This window comes from Pseudorca crassidens, chromosome 3, assembly GCF_039906515.1.
Source record: "Pseudorca crassidens isolate mPseCra1 chromosome 3, mPseCra1.hap1, whole genome shotgun sequence".
NCBI lineage: Eukaryota > Metazoa > Chordata > Mammalia > Artiodactyla > Delphinidae > Pseudorca > Pseudorca crassidens.
The window spans coordinates 167,914,764-167,933,206 of record NC_090298.1 but is presented as its reverse complement, the minus strand read 5'-3'; the positions used below and the strand labels follow the sequence as shown (position 1 = coordinate 167,933,206).

The 18,443-nt window shown below is 51.4% G+C and overlaps 1 protein-coding gene across 5 annotated transcripts in view; it reads right to left on the bottom strand.

Annotated features, from left to right (window-relative positions):
* RFX2 (regulatory factor X2) overlaps positions 1-18,443 on the bottom strand; it is a 99,804-nt gene that overhangs the window by 60,981 nt on the left and 20,380 nt on the right. Inside the window, exon 1 of one of the 5 annotated variants that reach the window (XM_067734051.1) lies at positions 5,385-5,904. The exons of 2 other annotated variants lie outside the window; for them this stretch is intronic. The gene's annotated coding sequence lies outside the window, so the exon portion shown is untranslated. Of the gene's footprint in view, positions 1-4,252; positions 4,583-4,635; positions 4,769-5,384; positions 5,905-18,443 lie in introns of those variants that run through there. 2 more of the 5 variants (XM_067734050.1, XM_067734048.1) reach the window with 2 other exon arrangements.

The window sequence follows — 18,443 nt, the reverse complement described above, 5'->3', positions numbered from 1 at the left end:
ACACACAGAAACATATAGGGGACACAGATACATAAACACGCATACACATGTCCACACCCGCCCCGCACAGGCTAACGTGAGAAAAAATGGCTCAAAACACTCCTAAGACACTGTTGCCCTTTTCTTACTTCAGATAACGTTTCTATTAAACTGAAGCTTGACTAGGTCCAGGGTCCCAGCAGAGGAAAACAAGTGATCTTCATAGTAAAAAAGGGGGGGACCCCTATGTTTGCATATTTGCACACATGCATATGGGGAAAAACCCCTCAAAATACAGGTTTTTCTCTACAGAGAACTTCATCCCGGGATTCCTCTCTGAAATTGTCCCCCTGTCGCCCCGCTTTCTGACACAGCTTCTCCACCCCAGCTCTTGGTCTCACCCTGCCCTCCACTCCCCCCCTTCCCCCGCCCACGTCCTCCTCCATCCGGCCAGGATCCCTGGATCCCGACCCAACGTTTCTACCCCTCTATTCCTCAGCTCCCATTACTCCTTGTTTATTTTTTGAAATTAAAAAAATTCTTAAAGAATTTTTTGGCTGCACCGCTTGGCATGTGGGATCTTAGTTCCTGGACCAGGGATCGGGCCCGCGTCCCCTGCACTGGAAGCGCGGAGTCTTAACCACTGGACCGCCGGGGAAGCCCGGGGAAGCCCCCGTTACTCCTTGTTGATGACGCCCTTCCTGCTACAGCGGCAGAGCCGCGTGGATGGCAAAGCCGGGAGGTTCACTCCCCGGCCCCTCACAGAGGAGGCTGCAGCTCTGCTCTAGGTGTGGGGAGGGGCTACACCGAGGGCCCCAGGCCTTAGTTTCGGCACTGGTCCAGGGTGGGAGGCCGCCTCCCTCTGCACCCTCACGTCGGGGGCTTCGGGGCCGGCTTTCAGGGTCGTCACAACCCTCTCCATGGTGGTTGGGCTGCACCTTGGGATTCTGACCCCTCGTTTCTGGTCTCCTCCTGCCTCTGATAGTGTCTTCTCGGGCCCTGGTCCGGCCCCTCTTGGTCCTCTCCCCCCGGCGCCAGGTTCCCATTTCCAGACGCCCCCCAGACCTGGGCGCCGCTCCGGTGCCTCAGCAAATCCAAAAGGGAGCTTCTTCCCCCCAGATGGCTGCTGCTTCTGCGTTTCCTAAGCCCCTGGGCTGTTGGAGCCATCGGGCATCTCTCTCGGCCTGGTGGCCACATCTAACTGGTAACTTGGTCCTCAGGGCTCCACCGGGCCCCCCTCAGGGACCTAGACCGTCCCTGCCCCTTGGGCTCGCGCTGCAAGCTCTGGATCTGCCTCAGGGCAGCACGGGTACTCAAAATCGACGGCTATCTATCGGAAGCCTAAATGCGGAGGTGGGGGTCCGGGACACGATGTCAAGGGTCCTTGAGCGGTGGAACACGTGTGGCCTCCACGCTCACGCAGCAGCTCAGACCCTCCGACCTGAAGACGGTGCATCCTAGCTACCTGAGAGCCCTGCTCCGCGCCGCGCTTGGAAGAAACGGCCACCTGGACCCCTTCCCGCTCCCCAGCCTGCGAGCTCCATCAGGGAGAAAGGCTGAATACTCTTCATGTGTCACTTGCCGGGACTGTGGCCGAAGCCTCAGCTTCTTTATCCGAGAAAGGGGTGGAATGATGTACTGGTTGTGCCCACCCCGAGCCTGGATCCCAGCCGGTGCTCTATAAATAAAATATGACCTCGTGGAACAGAAAAGGGATGACAGCCACACCAGACTCCGGCACAGCGCGTTCCCTGTGTGATCGCAGTTCTCAGGAAGCTACTCCTTTATCAGCCTCAATTAAGAAACAACGACAAACAGACTGAGGCTCAGAGAGGTCAAGCCATGAGTCCAAGGCCACACAGCATGAAGTGGCAGAGTTGGATCTGAACAGGGTCCTCCTTTAACAGGAGGCATGAGTTTATGAAGACCCCCTGAGTCTCTCACTGTCTGTACCGCGCGGGGTCCATGTTTCCTTTCCATAGAAATCGCTCCCCAGGCCCCATGCCAAAGAGAACTCAAAATAATATCTGCAACACGGGCTCAGAGTTCTGCTTTGTAAGTTTCTACAATTTAGCTCAGTTACCGAAGCTACGAATCGACTGACATTGTTCCTGTGAATGAATTACGTGAATCCACGTTGGGCCTGCGTATTTCAGCTCCCTATCTGAAGGTGAAGTGCTTCACCTTCTTAGTAACTGGAAGGAACTTGCAGAAAAAGACCCTGACAGTCACCGTTCCCGTCGTCTTTCCCCCCAAGCAGTTGCCCGCGTGGGTAAAGAAGCCCGGGTCCCGCCCCTGACTGGCGGCGCATGCTCAGTGCCTACCTTCACTCCCACCCCTGGAGACTGATGTCTCATTTCCACCACCTCCCCCCTCTGTCCTCTTCCTAAGTCCCCTCTCCACGGGGGCATGCCGCCCCTTCTGCACCCACCATGTCCTGCCCTCTGCTCTGATGTGCTTCTGCTGTGGCTCCATGGGGACCGCCAGGCTTCCCCTGGTTTCTTTCTTTCTTTTTTAATACATTCATTCATTCATTCATTCATTTATTTATGGCTGCGTTAGGTCTTCGTTGCTGTGTGTGGGCTTTCTGTAGTTGCGGTGAGCGGGGGCTACTCTTTGTTGCGATGCGCGGGCTTCTCATTGCGGTGGCTTCTCTTGTTGCGGAGCACGGGCTCTAGGCGCGCGGGCTTCAGTAGTCGTGGCTCGCGGGTTCAGTAGTTGTGGCTCACGGGCTCTAGAGTGCAGGCTCAGTAGTTGTGGCGCACGGGCCTAGTTGCTCCGCGGCATGTGGGATCTTCCCGGACCAGGGCTCGAACCCGTGTCCCTGCACTGGCAGGCGGATTCTTAACCACTGTGCCACCAGGGAAGCCCCTTCGGACCAGGGCTCGAACCCGTGTCCCCTGCACTGGCAGGCGGGTTCTTAACCACTGTGTCACCAGGGAAGCCCCTTCCCCTGGTTTCAGCCACCTGACCCCTCGGCTCCCCCAGTTCAGCCCAAACATAATTCAACACTCCAGGCTCTGAGACTGGGCCCTAGGGGGCTGGTGGCCTGAGGGAGGCCCCTGCGCTGTGCCGCCTCCACCCCGCAAGTCAACGTCTTTGTAGAATGAGGGTGGCCAGCGTGGGGTCAAGGCAGGCGCAGCCATTCTGGCGTGCAGGCCACTGGAGGGTGGGCTGGTGTCCCTGAGAGCACTGAGGATGGCCCCTGCCAGGATGGGACAGACGGGACCCCACAGAGCAGGGCCAGGCTGGAGAGCACCTGGCCCTCCAAGTGCCGAGGCTCGGTTAGCGAGGGCTTCAAAGGGGACTAAGTGTCACAGCGAGCAGCGGCTACAGCCCCCCGTCAAATCATCTCAGCCCCTAGCGCGCGCTTTCCCCAGCTCGGCACAGAGGCCACTGGGCCACGACACTCTTGGGTGTGGGGCCGGCCTAGGCACGGTCGGGTCCTGAGCAGCATCCCCGGCCCCAGCCACTCGATGCCAGAAGCACCTCCTCAGCTGTGACAACCATAAATGGCTGAGACATCACCCAGCGTCCTCTGGGGCAAAGTCAGCTGGGGATGAGAGGCACCGCTTCGCCTTTTCTGAAACTGCTCATAAATTATAACCTCATTTGCACACAATTCCCAGGAGCCTTGTATGCGCCTTAAAGTTTGAGAGGAGCTGCTCTAAGCCAGGGTGTTTTAGCCTCAGCACTAGAGACCTTTGGGGCCCATCGTTCTCCGTGGGGGGCCGTCCTGGGCACTGTGGGTTGTGGAGCAGCCTCCTGGCCCCCACCCCCTCGATGCCAGGAGCCCCCAGTGGTGATGACCACAGATGTCCCCAGACGTCGCCCAGCATCCCCTGGGGCAGGATCATCCCCGGGGAGACCCACGGGTCTAAGGCCACAGCCTCGCTACGCACGGCATTTCCACGTCAGCCACACACCCTTCTCCATGCCCGTGGCCTCGGACCTGCTTCCTATCACACAACTGTGCACGTGTGGCTTCTGGACCAGCCAGTCTGCCTCGAGAAAACAAAGTCTGGGTCTTAGTCATCCTTGCAGTCCCCTCCCAGCCCCTAGCGTGTTGCCCACGATGATCCTCCCGAGATACTTTGGAGCCAGCAGATGGATGAGGGCCCTGCCGCCTAGGCTGCCCGCCTGTCCTGTCCGCCTTTGCCTGGCCAGCTGCCAGCTCTGCCTTCCACTGGCCAGGGTCCCCCGCCCCAGGTTCCCAGGTGCAGTTTCATCAGTGTCCAGCTTTTGCACTTGGGCAGGTGGAGAAGGCACTGACCTGGCTCATCCCCTCCTCCCTACCGCCCGAGTCTTCAGAGCTGCCCACACGGCAGAGGGGGAAGGGGGAGGGGGACAGAGCGGGATGACGAGGAACGGGCCAGGAGCTTCTTCCCGGACAGCATCTTCTGGGTCTGAGCCTGGTGACAGCCCGGCACAGGACAGGGCTGCCTTGGTGCCAGGGCACTTCCCATCCCCCTCACCATCCCCAGAGATGGCCAGTGACCATGGGTGATGGGCAGGACCTCCGTGACGGATCCGGACAGAGAGGAGGCTGGCTTTCTTCATCCTACTGTCAGCACACCCGGGACCTTCCAAGTTACCCCTCCTCCCCTCCCCGTCATCACTTCACTCCGGAATTTAAGAAGCAGAGAAACGGCCTACCTAAAAATGGAGAACTTCCACTTGAAATCACAGCGCGGGAGGGGCCCTTATAATCTCCTAGCACAGCTCTTTCACCCGATGGAGGAAGGGCTTTACCCAAAGACGTTAGGCATCCCAGCTGCGAGGCCTGATGTGTGTGTGGGGGGCGGGGAGGGTCGGTGGGCGGGTGGTGGGAAGAATTTTCAAGGAAAATTTTCTAAATGATCAATTTAAAAGAAAATTTTAAAATCAGGCGACAACTCCTGAAAAATGACTTGCCTAAACTGGCACCGGGTGTGAGACAAGTTTCTGGAATGCAGAGCAGCGTTTCTTTTGGAAAGATTTACCTTCCTCAGTATGTAACGATCTACAGCTATCTGGCTGCTCCAGGCTGCGGGAAGAATCATGTATTCTAATTAATCTTTGGGGGAAATCTCTGAGTAAGTCGGAACTTATTCCTTTTAATTCCAGCAACCCTCGATGTAACTGAATCTTAATGACTGCATCTAATAGGGATTTTTTTTTTTAACAGCTTGCTTTTATTTGTTCTAGAACACACATGACATCCCATGATAAGTTTGGACTGCAAAAGAACACTGGGAAACGGGTTCAGATACTTTATATCGTCCTAAGACATTAGCTGGAACACTGGTACCAAGGTGCAGCGGGCATGTTCTGGGGGCATTCAGCCACAGAGCGAATCGCCCTTCAGAAAGAAACACAGATCCGTACAACTAAGCAAGTCTCCCCTCGAGGGCTGTTTTACTGACCGCTGGCTGCTGCGTTCTCATACGGGAGGCACACTTTTGCGGTTGCTGCTGCGTTAATCAGATGGACCACGCTCGAGATGAATAAAGCAGGATTGAGTCCCCACCAAAAATCTGCCCTGGCGAACTTTTCTCAATTTATAGCCCTGGTTGGTGGGCGGGGGCGGGGGAGTGACGCAGGGACGAGGGAAAGAAATGTGTCACTGGCTTTGAATGAAGTTCAGGGGCAGTGTTTACCTAAGCAACCGAGCCTGGTAAACATTCGCTATCTCTGGTGGTGCAGTGAGACTGTTTTGATCAAAAGCCACACTGCAAAGTGGCTCAAAGTGCCCCTCAACGGGGGAAGGGTTTGGTGGGAACATCTTGCTTCTCCGTTATTATTATTTTTTTAATTTCTATTGGAGTCTAGTTGATTTACAATGTTGTGTTAGTTTCAGGTGCACAGCAAAGTGAGTCAGTTATACACATACATATATGCCCTCTTTTTTAGATTCTTTTCCCATTTAGGTCATGACAGAGAACTGAGTGGAGTTCCCTGTGCTATACAGTAGGTCCTTATTATCTATTTTATATATAGTAGTGTGTATATGTCAATCCCAATCCCCCCGTTTATCCCTCCCCCACCCTATCCCCCTGGTAACCATAAGTTTGTTTTCTACATCTGTGACTCTATTTCTGTTTTGTAGATAAGTTCATTGGTACCATTTTTTTAAGACTCCACATATAAGCCATATCGTAAGCACGATGTACACACTCCCCTGAGGGTCACCTGAGTATCCAACTTCTTAAGAGGAATACTGAAGAACCAGAAGGTTCAGGGTTCAGTTTCCATCACCAGCCAACCTGACACGTGACTGTCTTTACGTGTGAGCTGTCAGGGTTCGACACCTGGCTTTTCTGATACTCTTGAGCAACAGGAATAAAAACATCGTGCTGCAAAACGTCCGAGGAGTTGTGGCTTATCAGTGACATACGATAAGTAGGCTGGATGGGTGAAGACTTTTATAAACACAAGGAATTAGATTGAAAAAGACATTCGACTTAAGACTGAAATAAGTTTCTAGCTGAGGGAGGTCTAGGACATATTCCAGGGGCTAAAAGTTTTGTTTGTTTGTTTTTTCCCCCAACAGCTCCTCTTGGTTTATACAGATGAGATGCCAGCATAACAATACGCCTTCTTCTAAGTAGACCCCCGGTGGACCCAGGTCTACCTTTGGTGGCAAACCAAACTCAAACAATTTCACCAGGGAAAAATATATGCAGATGTTCAATTAAACCCTGGAGTCCACAGTCCTGGCGCTGTTTGCCAGCCCTCATTGTTTGCTGAGTAACAACGGTTGCCAGGGGCGACGTAGTCTACTCTCTCTCCAAGAGCCTGTTGCTGGGCAACTGCGAGAATACTTCCCAAACCAAACAATGTCATCCCCGGAGCAATCCCCTCTATCTCACATTAACCAGATCTAAAAAAAACCCCTCCCAAATATGTAATCTATTATTTTCAGAAGCCCGAAGAGAAAGGCAAATAATCTCCTCTCTATAGTAACCGAGGGGAAAACAGTTTACCATATTTGTTCTGAAATAACAAAACCCAAGAAGGACCAACTCTCTCTGTGGAAAGCATCATAGGAGGGACTTCTTCAAGCCTTCCTAGTGCTGGGAGGAGAAACTGCCTTTTTCTCCAAGAGGAAAGAATTTATTTATCATCCAGCAAACAATGTGGGGTAGCTCATAGCGGCACCCACGTTTTCTGGGCAGTGGTTAGACAAACTGAAACAACCCAGGGAGATTAAGCTATCTGAAAAACACGTAAGAACAGAGGAGTAGATACCTAATTAAAAAGACTTTTGAGACCTTCAAGTGCGTATGAAATAGGTACAAACGGAACCGTGGACTCAGTATTACACACGCCTCTCAGTATTACACACGCCTCCTGGGACCGTCGGAATAAACTACAGCATCTGGCGTCCCAGTGCCTGCTCTTCTTGCCCTACCCTGCGAGGGGAAGGCTCTTGGAAGAGGAAGCCAGGCCACACCAGGGCCCCGAGATGGCAGGAAGCACAGGGACACACAGCTCCGGAAAGAGGCCACAGGGAGGTTCCTAGTGTTGGCCAATCTTGACCCACAGAGAAAAGGAAACCAGTTGGACTCAAAGCCAATGCGGCCTCGGCTCTGCCGAGCAGTGCGGTCTGTGCATGGGTCCCTGAGGCTCTGGGACAGCGCAGGCTGCGCATGGGTTCCGAGGCTCTGCGAGGGGGAAAGGGAGAGGGCTGCCCCCCCTCTAACCAGGGGAGCGTAGAGTTCTAAGCCGTGGTCTTATCTGTGGGGAGCGTGACCAAGGATCTTAAAACACGTTGACTGAATGGGAAGCGTGTGGCTCCAGCGACAAGGGTCAACACTTTAGATGATCAAAGCACACGACACTAAGAGACTTGTGCGTGATTAAAGCATGCCCTTTAGCTCTCGTTTGCGGTCTCGCCCCTGACATGATCATGTCCGGGGTGCACAGAATCTAAGTCTTAAGACAGCGTCCAGGAGTCGCTCCCAGAATAAATGGACAGAATGGATGAGTGTCCCTGACAAGAAGGGAAGGTGGATTCCCACGCTGTTAGAATCTGAACCTGGGCTTCAGGGAGACCAGGAATTTGAGGCCAGCCTCTTGGGCCATTAACCCAGGGCTAAGTGGTAACGTGGAGTGGTCGCCATGCCGATCTCTAGTCCTGGAGGTGAGACCGCGAGCAGCCGACACCACGGAGTCGCCAGGGGACACTCCCATCCGAAGGGAGGCTCTGCCATGCAGCTGTGAGGACCCCGTCTCCAGAAAGAGGAGTGACGCGGGAGTCCTAGTTGTGTTATTCATTGATTTCAACCAAAACCCACTTGCAGGTCTGCAGGAATCAAAGCAGACCAAATTCCCTTCCCTTGTGAAGTTTATATTCTAGTAGGCAGTGGTGGGCGGGGGTGGCGGGGGATAGAGACAGTAAACAAAATGAATAAGATAAATATATACTATGTCAGATGGTGACAGATGCCAAGGGGAAAATGGAGCAGAGCTAGGGGCTGCCAGGGTGGGGTGGGGCTGCAACTTTTAAAGGGTTGTCACGTGCCTCCCTGAGAAGACTCACTAAAGAGATGAAGAAAGTGAGGGGCAGAGCCATTTAGGCATCTGGGGGAGGAGCATTCTTGTGGAGGGAACAGCCAGTGCAAAGGCCCTGAGGTGGGACCATACCTGGCTGGTGACTAAAGCTGAGTGAACCAGGAGACAAGAAGGAGGAAAGGTCCGCGCAGACCATCACACGGCTTTGGCTTTTGCTCAGGGTGAAATGGAAGCGACCAGAGGGTTTCAGCCCAGGAACGACCGGATTTGACTTGTGTTTTAACCAGGTCCCTCTGGCTGCTGGGTGAAGAACAGGCGAAGAAGGAAAAGGGTGGCAGCAGAGAGAGAGTTAAGAGGCTAATGTGATAACGCAGACGAGAGACGGTGCCATGGCCCAGTCTGGGTGGCAGCAGTGGAGGGGTGCCAGTCAGATTCTGGATAAATACTGGAGGTGGAATCAGTAGGATTTGCTAATGGGCTGGATGTGGAGTGTGAGAGGCGTCAAGAGTGTCTCAAAGCTTTTTTGCAATTAGAAGGATGAGAACAGGAAAATTTCAGGAGAAGCAGGCCTGGGGTGCACCCAGGAGTTGAGTTTTAAAGATGTGAGGTGTGAGCGGCTCCGACAAACAAGCTGGGATACTGAGAAAGCAGATGGATGTATAAGTGAACATCTGAGGGGCAAGGAGTAAGCTGGAGCCAGCAGTGTATAGATAATGTGGGCTGGAGCCAGTAGTGTACTGAGTATGTGGGCTGGAGCCAGCAATGTGTAGATGACATGGGCCGGAGCCAGCAGTGTATAGATGACACGGGCTAGACCGTCAGTATATAGATGACATAGGCTGGAGCCATCAGTGTACAGAGGATATGGGCTAGAGCCAGCAGTGTGTAGATGACATGGGCCGGAGCCAGCAGTGTATAGATGACACGGGCTAGAACCGTCAGTATATAGATGACATAGGCTGGAGCCATCAGTGTACAGAGGATATGGGCTAGAGCCAGCAGTGTGTAGATGACATGGGCCGGAGCCAGCAGTGTATAGATGACACGGGCTAGAACCGTCAGTATATAGATGACATAGGCTGGAGCCATCAGTGTACAGAGGATATGGGCTAGAGCCAGCAGTGTGTAGATGACATGGGCCGGAGCCAGCAGTGTATAGATGACACGGGCTAGAACCGTCAGTATATAGATGACATAGGCTGGAGCCATCAGTGTACAGAGGATATGGGCTAGAGCCAGCAGTGTGTAGATGACATGGGCTGGAGCCAGCAGTGTATAGATGACCTATTTAAAGCCACGAGACTGGCTGAGCTCATCAAGGGAGAGCAGGGAAGAGACCCAGGGCCAGGCTCTCTATCATTTAGAGATCCTAAAGAAGAGGGAATCCAGAAAAGGAGCCTGAAAAGAGGAGGCCAAAGAAGTAGGAGAAAGTGGTGTCCTGAGCACCAGGTGAATTGGGGGCTGGGAAATGACCACTGGATTCAGCGAAGTAGAGGTCACCGTGACCCTGACAGAGCAGTTCCAGGGGAATGGCATGGGCAAAAGCCACAGGGATTGGGGCAGGTTCAAGAGAGACCAAGAGTCATGGAACTTGACACCCAGGAACAGACAAGTGTTTTGAGGAATCTCTGCTGGAAAGAGGAGGAGAGGGACGGAGTGGCAGCTGGAAGAGGAGGTCAGTTGAGAGAGAGTTTCTGAAAATGGAAGAAGTAACAGCAGGTGTGTGTCGTGACCGGCGGGATCCAATGGGAGGGAACTGACATGGGTGGGGGAGAATTGCTGGTGGCGTGTCCTTGCATAGATGGGATAGGACCAGAAGTCCTGCAGAAGAGAGGAGGGAGTGGCCAAAGCCAGGCGCATGGACATCTGTCCACCAGCCCAGCACAGAAGGCAGAGCCTCGGCCCAGATACAGGTGTCACTGAGAAACAGACGGGTAACCCCAAACCTGAAAGTCCCTTCGGGGAGCTCCTGGTCCCCAATCCCATTCCTCAGCCATGGGGCCCCATTGTTATGATTCCAGGGCCCTCCTGAGTCTGCCCTGGGGTGGGTCACTCAGGTCTACAGACTCACAGCAAAGCCCGCAGCAGACCCTGGGCTTGGAAGGGTGAGCTGTAGCTGGGAATGAGCCCACAGATGGCCTCCCCAGGCCCCAGCTTCAGGGCTGCATGTGACCATGATAGGAGGTGGGACCTTTGGGAGGTGTGTAGGTCATGAGGGTGGAGCCCTCATGAATGTGATTAGTGTCCTTATAAGAGAGACCCCAGACAGCTAGCTCACCCCTTCCACACCATGTGAGGACACAGCGAGAAGGCTGTGACTCAGAGAGGGCCCACATTGATCACACTGGCACCCTTATCTCAGACTTCCAGCTTCCAGAATCATGAGCAATCCATTTCTGTCATTTATAAGCTGCCCAGTCTGTGGTATTCTGATACATCAGCTTCAACGGACCAAGACAGACCAACAGCCACCCCCTAACCCCATGGTTCCCCCTCGACAGTCTAACAGAAGCCCTGTCCTTCATGTTTGCACACGATTTGCCCTTTTTATTCTTCTCCATGACTAGATGCCTCTTTGGAAATCCACCAACATTTCTGATCTTTCCACGTCCAAGTATTACTAGAAGTTTGTTTCAATACACCGATCTTTCTTGCCATGTCCACATCCAAACACACAACCTTAAATAAGAAGACGCTCTAGAGTTGCAGAGAAAAATAAAGCGTATTTCTTGCTCAGTCATGCTTGAACTATGTGAGATTACTGAGAAATTTAATGCAAGATAAACGAGTGAGGCCAGGAATCTTGCTGTGAGAGTTTCAAGAGCAGAGTTCTCCCGCTCTGGGTAACGCAGGGACTCAGGCCAGCAGGCAGAGTCCTCGCCTGTCTTAGGGAGGGAAGGACCTTCCCTGGCTTGGAAGCGGTCACTGGTCTCTGAGCTACAGCTATATCTCAATTGTCCCAGGACCCCAAATTTAGTCTCAGATCCCTTCGGAAGCACCGAGGGATCTCTGAAGAAACGAAAACACAGCAACAAAAGGCAAAATTAGGAATATTGATCTCACCCGTCATCTCCTCTCTCCCCATCTCAACCCCCCATCCAAACCTACGGGAACAAAACGACCTTCTATTTTGGGTCCCGTGAAAGTTTCAACCCCAAAGCCAAACCTCAGGGTGCTCTCACAAAATGGAGCAAAACAGGGTTTTGTGCACATTGCTGATAAACCCATTATTCTAATTAAACCTGAGGAGAGAAATCTTGGAGGTATTTTAGGTTTTTAGCCTAATTAAGCCTAATTAATGCTAAGAAGATACACGAAAATCAATTCCATTTTAGAAAGGCATTCTCATCAAAAGCTTGGGGGGAAAATGTTATTTTTGCAATTGAAAAAATGCACCATAAGACCTTGAAAATATTTTAAATGACTTTCCTGTTACATCAGGATTTGAGATGAGTCTTCATCTCAAACACTTTCTATGGGTGCGGGGCTGGGCAGGACCCAGAGCAGAAAACCAGCAAGCAGCCCACGGGGCTCCAACAAATGCCCAGCTTTGCCTGGTTCTGTTTTTGGCATCTCCCTTCCCAGCCCCGTATTAAGTCAGCTCCCAAAGCAGAGCAAAAGATAATTAGGGGGAAAAAATGGAATAAAATGTTCTAGCTCTGCTTGAAAGGTGGAAAGAGAAACAGACGAGGACTCTGAAACATAACTCAAGTAACAGGGGACCAGCCTCCCCATCCTCCCTCCCTCTTTTCTCTCGTTCAAAATGTAGCCTTGGACAAAAAGCCAACTCTCGAACCCTCCCATGTCCCAATATTGGTCCCAGTTCCCCTTGCTTCTAGAAGTCGCGGCGGCTTGACCACCGTGACCTTGGAAAAGCATTTACCACTATTTCGGCATGATTTTTTAAAAGATAAATATTTGAAAGATTTCCATCCAAGTGGAATTTGAAACTATTTGAATAAAGAAAAAAGTAAGGCTGAGCTGAAAAAAAGCCCTTGAAAGCTTACTGTGGGCTGAAATCATGAAGACACGACTGCATTTCTGTGTAAGTCAAATCCTCTCTTTTTTTTTTTGACATAAATGTCGTGCTCAAGATTAGAGTGAATGTGGATGGCTGAGCTCAACAATTTGGGCTAAACCTCTCTGGGGATCTCAGCATCTCCCCAGGCTATTGCTCAGCCCAAGGTGATTAGGAGAGCATCTGTGAGGATGCAGGACACCAACCGAAATCGACCAGATTCTTCACTCTGGCAAATAGCAAGTGTGTTTCATCCTTACACATGAATGACCGTGGACAACCACAAGAGGACATCCTGGCAACCTCTAGACAGGCCTTCCCCTGGTGGTAGAGGCTCTGGCCAGTGCCGAGGTCAAGGATGACACTCAGGAAGATGGAAGACAGTTGAGGGACAGTCCTGGCTGACATGGGCTGCTGGGACCACAGGGGACAGATGTGGAGCCGGTGGAGTCCTGGCTGTACCCTCAGTGGACGAGAGGGGAATGCATCCTGGACCCATGTATCTTCCCCCGGACACACGGCACCAGCAAAGCGAGACACCCCAGGAATACAACGCGATGGCTGAAAGTAGGCGCCTGGATCCGAATCCTGGATCCTCTGTTTGCTGGCTGGGTAACCTTCAGCCAGTGACTTAAACCTTTCTTGTTTCCGTTTCTTTATCCGTAAGCAGAGAAAGTAAATCCCGTCTGCCTCTGCTGGTTATTGCGTTAAATAAAATGAAGCCTACGGGGGCTTCCCTGGTGGCCCAGTGGGTAAGACCTCGTACTCCCAATGCAGGGGGCCCGGGTTCCATCCCTGGTCGGGGAACTAGATCCTACATGCATGCTGCAACTGAGGATCCCACATGCCGCAACTAAGACCCAGCACAGCCAAAATAAATAAATAAATAAATAAATAAATATTTAAAAAATGAAGCCTACAAAGCATGGGGTTCACTTGCTGGCCCAGCACATAGCAGATGCTCAGTAAGTATTAATTAGTGTGCAACTCACTACGTTTTAAGGCAACCAAGATCAGCTGCTGCTTTTTGCCTGTTTAAATACCTGAAACCCCCAAAGCAGTTATGCCTTTTGCTATCTGTGGTTTCAAAACAAACGAGTGAGATAAACACTTCAGGGAGCGCCTTGTGCTCTGTGCTGCGATCATTCCAGGGCATATTTGTGGGGTTCGTCATTTTCACCGAATACTTCATACTCGTTTCTCTCCTAGCATCGTGCCAAACGTAGCAGCTCTCCTTCCAAATGAACCCTGCTGGATTGCTGTTATAAAATGACATTTTATCATGGGCCCCCTTTCCCTTTTCAGAAACCCCATCCTTGCATGAGACCTCAGAGCAGTGCATCATCCTTCCGGGGGAGTTTAATTCCCCGTAAGGAGATCCTTTTTGCTTTGCCTTCTTTGCCACAAGTTTCTGTGATTTGCATTGAAACGGGTGGCTTCTCCAGGGCTAATTCAAAGACAGGTGACGGCGCCTGCAGTGTCCCCACAAGCCTGTGCCAGAGGCGGTGCAGAGCCAGGCAGCGCAGGTGCCTGGGGGCGGGGGGGATTCTCACCAGAGAGCAGGGTCTGCCTCTGCAGAAAATGACTTCTGAGCATCCCTCGAGACCTAGGATATGTGTGAACCTGCACAGCCAGAGAATGCAGAGCTAGCCGGAAGCAGTGTCTCTTTATCCCCCTCTCAGGATTTATCCTACAGAAATACACGTGTCCAGAAAGGTACACGGACACACAAACACTGCTCACCATTGTGCAGAACAGCATGATTCATCATAGCCTCAAAGAAGAAACAACTCAATTGTCTGTCAGCTGATTCAGTAAGATGGGGTCCATCCATGGCTGGAATATTACTCAGCCATGAAGAAGAACAAAGCACTGACACTCACTACAATGTGTATGGACCTTGAAAGCATGATGCTCAGCGAGAGAAGCCAGATGTGAAAGACCGCACAGTGTGTGCTTCCCTTGATGGGAAATGTCCAGAACAGGCAAACCCACAGAGACAGAGAGTGGGTGAGTAGTTGTCAGGGGCTGGGGGAGAGGGGGTCTGGGGAGTGACTGTTAATGGGCACAGGCGCGGGTTTCTTTTTGGCATGATGGAATGTCCTGGAGTTAGTGGTGATGGCTGCATTCTCTGGATATACCAAAAGCCACTGAACTGTATACTCTAAATGGGCCAACTTGACGGTATATGAAATATATTTCAATAAAGTGGCATAAAAGAAGACACATGGGCAACATATCCCTGCTGGCATTATTTGAAGCCACAAAAAACTGCAACCAACTTAAATGTCAATAGGGAAATCATTAAACAAATCGTGTTACATCCTCTCTGTAATCTATGATGTCATTGAAACAAACGAGGTACTTTCTCCAAGAAAGATCTCCAAGCTATACAGTGCCTGCATAGAGAAGGCTCTCAAATATTTGAGAAAGAATCTATGTTAAAAAATGCAGCTATATATGCTATAAAATAGGTACATTCATTTAAAAGGTCTAGAAGGACACACATCGTATTATTGGAGGCAAGGAAGATAGGAGAATGAAACAGAAACTTACAGTCGTTAATAACTTCTGCAGATGACTTTATAGGAACCTGATTTGTGCATTACTTACTTATCGTTAAAAAAATTATGGGGGCTTCCCTGGTGGCTCAGTGGTTGAGAGTCTGCCTGCTGATGCAGGGGACACGGGTTCGTGCCCCGGTCCGGGAAGACCCCACATGCCGCGGAGCGGCTGGTCCCGTGAGCCATGGCCGCTGAGCCTGCGCGTCCGGAGCCTGTGCTCCACAAGGGGAGAGGCCACAACAGTGAGAGACCCGCGTACCATAAAAAAAAAAAAAATTGTGATACGTTTGTAAGCACTTGAAGGCAAGTCAGTTCTTGTAAATTTGCAGGCTGTACCTAGCGAATGCTGTTTGTTCAGGAAATACCACTACTGTTCAACCCACTTGGTCTACAGTACGCTGACACTTCTTATGACCGGAGCCATTAATGTTAATTCAACATTGAACATAGAAAACCATATCGGGCTTCCCTGGTGGCGCAGTGGTTGGGAGTCCGCCTGCCAATGCGGGGTACGCGGGTTTGTGCCCCGGTCTGGGAGGATCCCGCATGCCGCGGAGCGGCTGGGCCCGTGAGCCGTGGCTGCTGAGCCTGCGCGTCCGGAGCCTATGCTCCGCGATGGGAGGGGCCACAGCGGTGAGAGGCCTGCGTACCGCAAAAAAAAAAAAAAAAAAAAAAAGAAACCATACCGGGCTCCCCTGGTGGCGCAGTGGTTAAGAATCCACCTGCCGATGCAGGGGACACGGGTTCGAGCCGTGGTCCGGGAAGATCCCACATGCTGCGGAGCATCTAAGCCCGTGGGCCACAGCTACTGAAGCCTGCGCTCTAGCGCCCACTAGCCACAACTACTAAAGCCCACGCACCTAGAGCCCATGCTCCGCAACGAGAAGCCACCGCAATGAGAAGCCCGCGCACCGCAACGAAGCACAGCCCCCTGCTTGCCTCACTAAAGAAAGTCCGCGCACAGCAACGAAGTCCCAACACAGCCAAAAGAAAAAAAAACGTACCGAATAAACCAACTGTGGTACATTCACACAATGGAACAGGACTCCACAGTAAAAGAACAAACTCCTGAAACACACACCAGCACGCTGCGTCTCAGTTGCATTACACTGAGAGAAGCCAGTCTCAGAAGCTACACACTGTGTGCCACCACTTATGTGACACTGTGGAAAAGGCAAAACTACAGGGCCAGGGACAGAGCGGGGTGGCCAGGGGACATGCGGGGAGTGGGGTGAGGGTCTGGCTGCAGATGGGCAGCTCAAGAGAACGTGCTGGGGTGTTGGAACTGCTCTCTGCCCTCTGGGTGGGTGGGAGTTACAAGAATCTACGCATGTGTGAATACTCATAGAGGGGTGCACCCTGACTGTATGTAAACTATGAATGAACCAAAGGAACAGAGTGAATTTACTGAGTGCCAGACATTGTTTTAGGCACGGAGCATTCAAAGGTGATGACAGCTCTGCTTGGGGCCCCAACATCCTTGGGCAAGGGATTGAGACAAGAAACCAGTCACCAGATACGCAAGGTGATCTCCCACAGATGTGGGAGGTGCCAGAGTGAGCACACACCCGCCCCACCCCACCCCCCGCCCCGCACAGGGAGTAGCAGGTGCAAAGGCCCTGGGGCAGAGGAGAGCCGCGGGGCTGGAGACGCTGGCAGAGACCCCACGGGCACCGCCAGAAGTCTCGGTTCTATTCCAATTCCTGAGGGAAGCCCCAGGTGGGGGCACACTATCACCTCACTTATGTTCTTAAAAGAGCCCTCTTTTCAGACCATCGGGAGAAGGAGTGAAAGTAGGAAAACCAGGGGGGAAGAAGCTCCCATGGCATTTACTAGTTCAAATTTTAGAAATAATTAATGCTTCATTAAGTTCCTAATCAAGCTTCTTAAGACTCAGATACGGAAGCTGGGCTTTATACCATTTTATAAAGAAGCCAAGTAACATTCACCCCAGTAAATGGAGGGTTGACTAGCTAAGTATTTAGTTAACATGAGAGTAAGTGAGGGCCTCTACTATCTTCTTTTGGCCAAGCCACGCAGCACGTGCGATCTTAGTTCCCCGACCAGGGATCGAACCCGTGCCCGCTGTGTTGGGAGCGTGGAGTCTTGACCACTGGACCATCAGGGGAGTCCTCCTGCTATTTTAATGCAGGTAAACCATCGCAGCCCACAAGCATCAGCTTCCTTATGAATTCAGTGTTAACTGCCTCTACTGATTTATAAATACCATTATCCAAACATGAAACACTTTACAAGTGTACGCTCATTTTTTAAAAGGGCCCCTAAGACAGAGGAAATGGACAAGGCGTTGAACCTGTAGTTTGGTTATAGTTACTCACTGTTAGGATCAATAGAGTAAACTGATTTCAATCAGGGGTTGGCAAACTTTCTATAAAGGGCCAGAGAACAAACGTTTTTGGTTTCACGGGCCCCAGGTTCTCCGCTGAGGCTACTCCACTCCGTCACCAACTCTAGAAAACTGCCCTGGACCTTCCACAAGGAAGGAGCCTGGCTGCATTCACAGCCCTACGGGAGCCTGGGGCAGAGGGAAAAAACCGGCACTACTGATCCTGTCTTTAACATTTTGATATTTTGCTCATCGTGGATTATTCTGACATTGATTTTGATTTTTTAAAATACTGCATTAAGATACTGTTTATGCTGATGGCTGAGTTTTCTCTGGCGCTGCTCCCTCCTTGAATTTTGTGCCCGAGGTGACTGTCTCACTTGCCTCACCCTAGTCCCGGCCCTGGAGCTGCTCCGACAAAACTTCATTTTTGAACACTGAAATTCCATTTTCATATACTTTGCATGTGTCACAAAATAGTCTCCGTTTTCAACCATTGGAAAATGCAGAAAATATTCTCAGCTTGCGGGGCCTACTGAAAAATCAGGCGGCGTGCCGGATTGGGCCCCTGGGTGTAGTTTGCTGAGCTGTTTTAGATGGTCATTTACGAAGCAGGTCCTCCTCATTTTTTTAATTAAACATTTTTTTAATTTGAAAAACATTTTTACTCATCTTCATGTTCCATAAAAATAACTGCTCTCAAATGGGCACTCACATGACTGAACAAATCAGTCCTATTTTATCCTTTGTGACATTCTCGCTTAGGTTACTTATGATTCCCTTCTCGCCCCAGGTCCCCTAGTGCACCAGCACGCGTGCCCAGAACACCCCAGGAGGCCTCTGGGTTTGGTGCAGGGAACACCTGTGAGTGAGCAGACGTGTCCTCAGTCTGCCCGCCCGCCCACCGCTTTCCTTTCTGGGAAGGACCATAGACTCAAAAGTATCAATATAATCTTCCCAAGAGAGGGTGTGGACGTGGAATGAGTTAAGGCCACATTATTCACTAGTTAGTATAAGACCACAGACAAGATGGATCTTC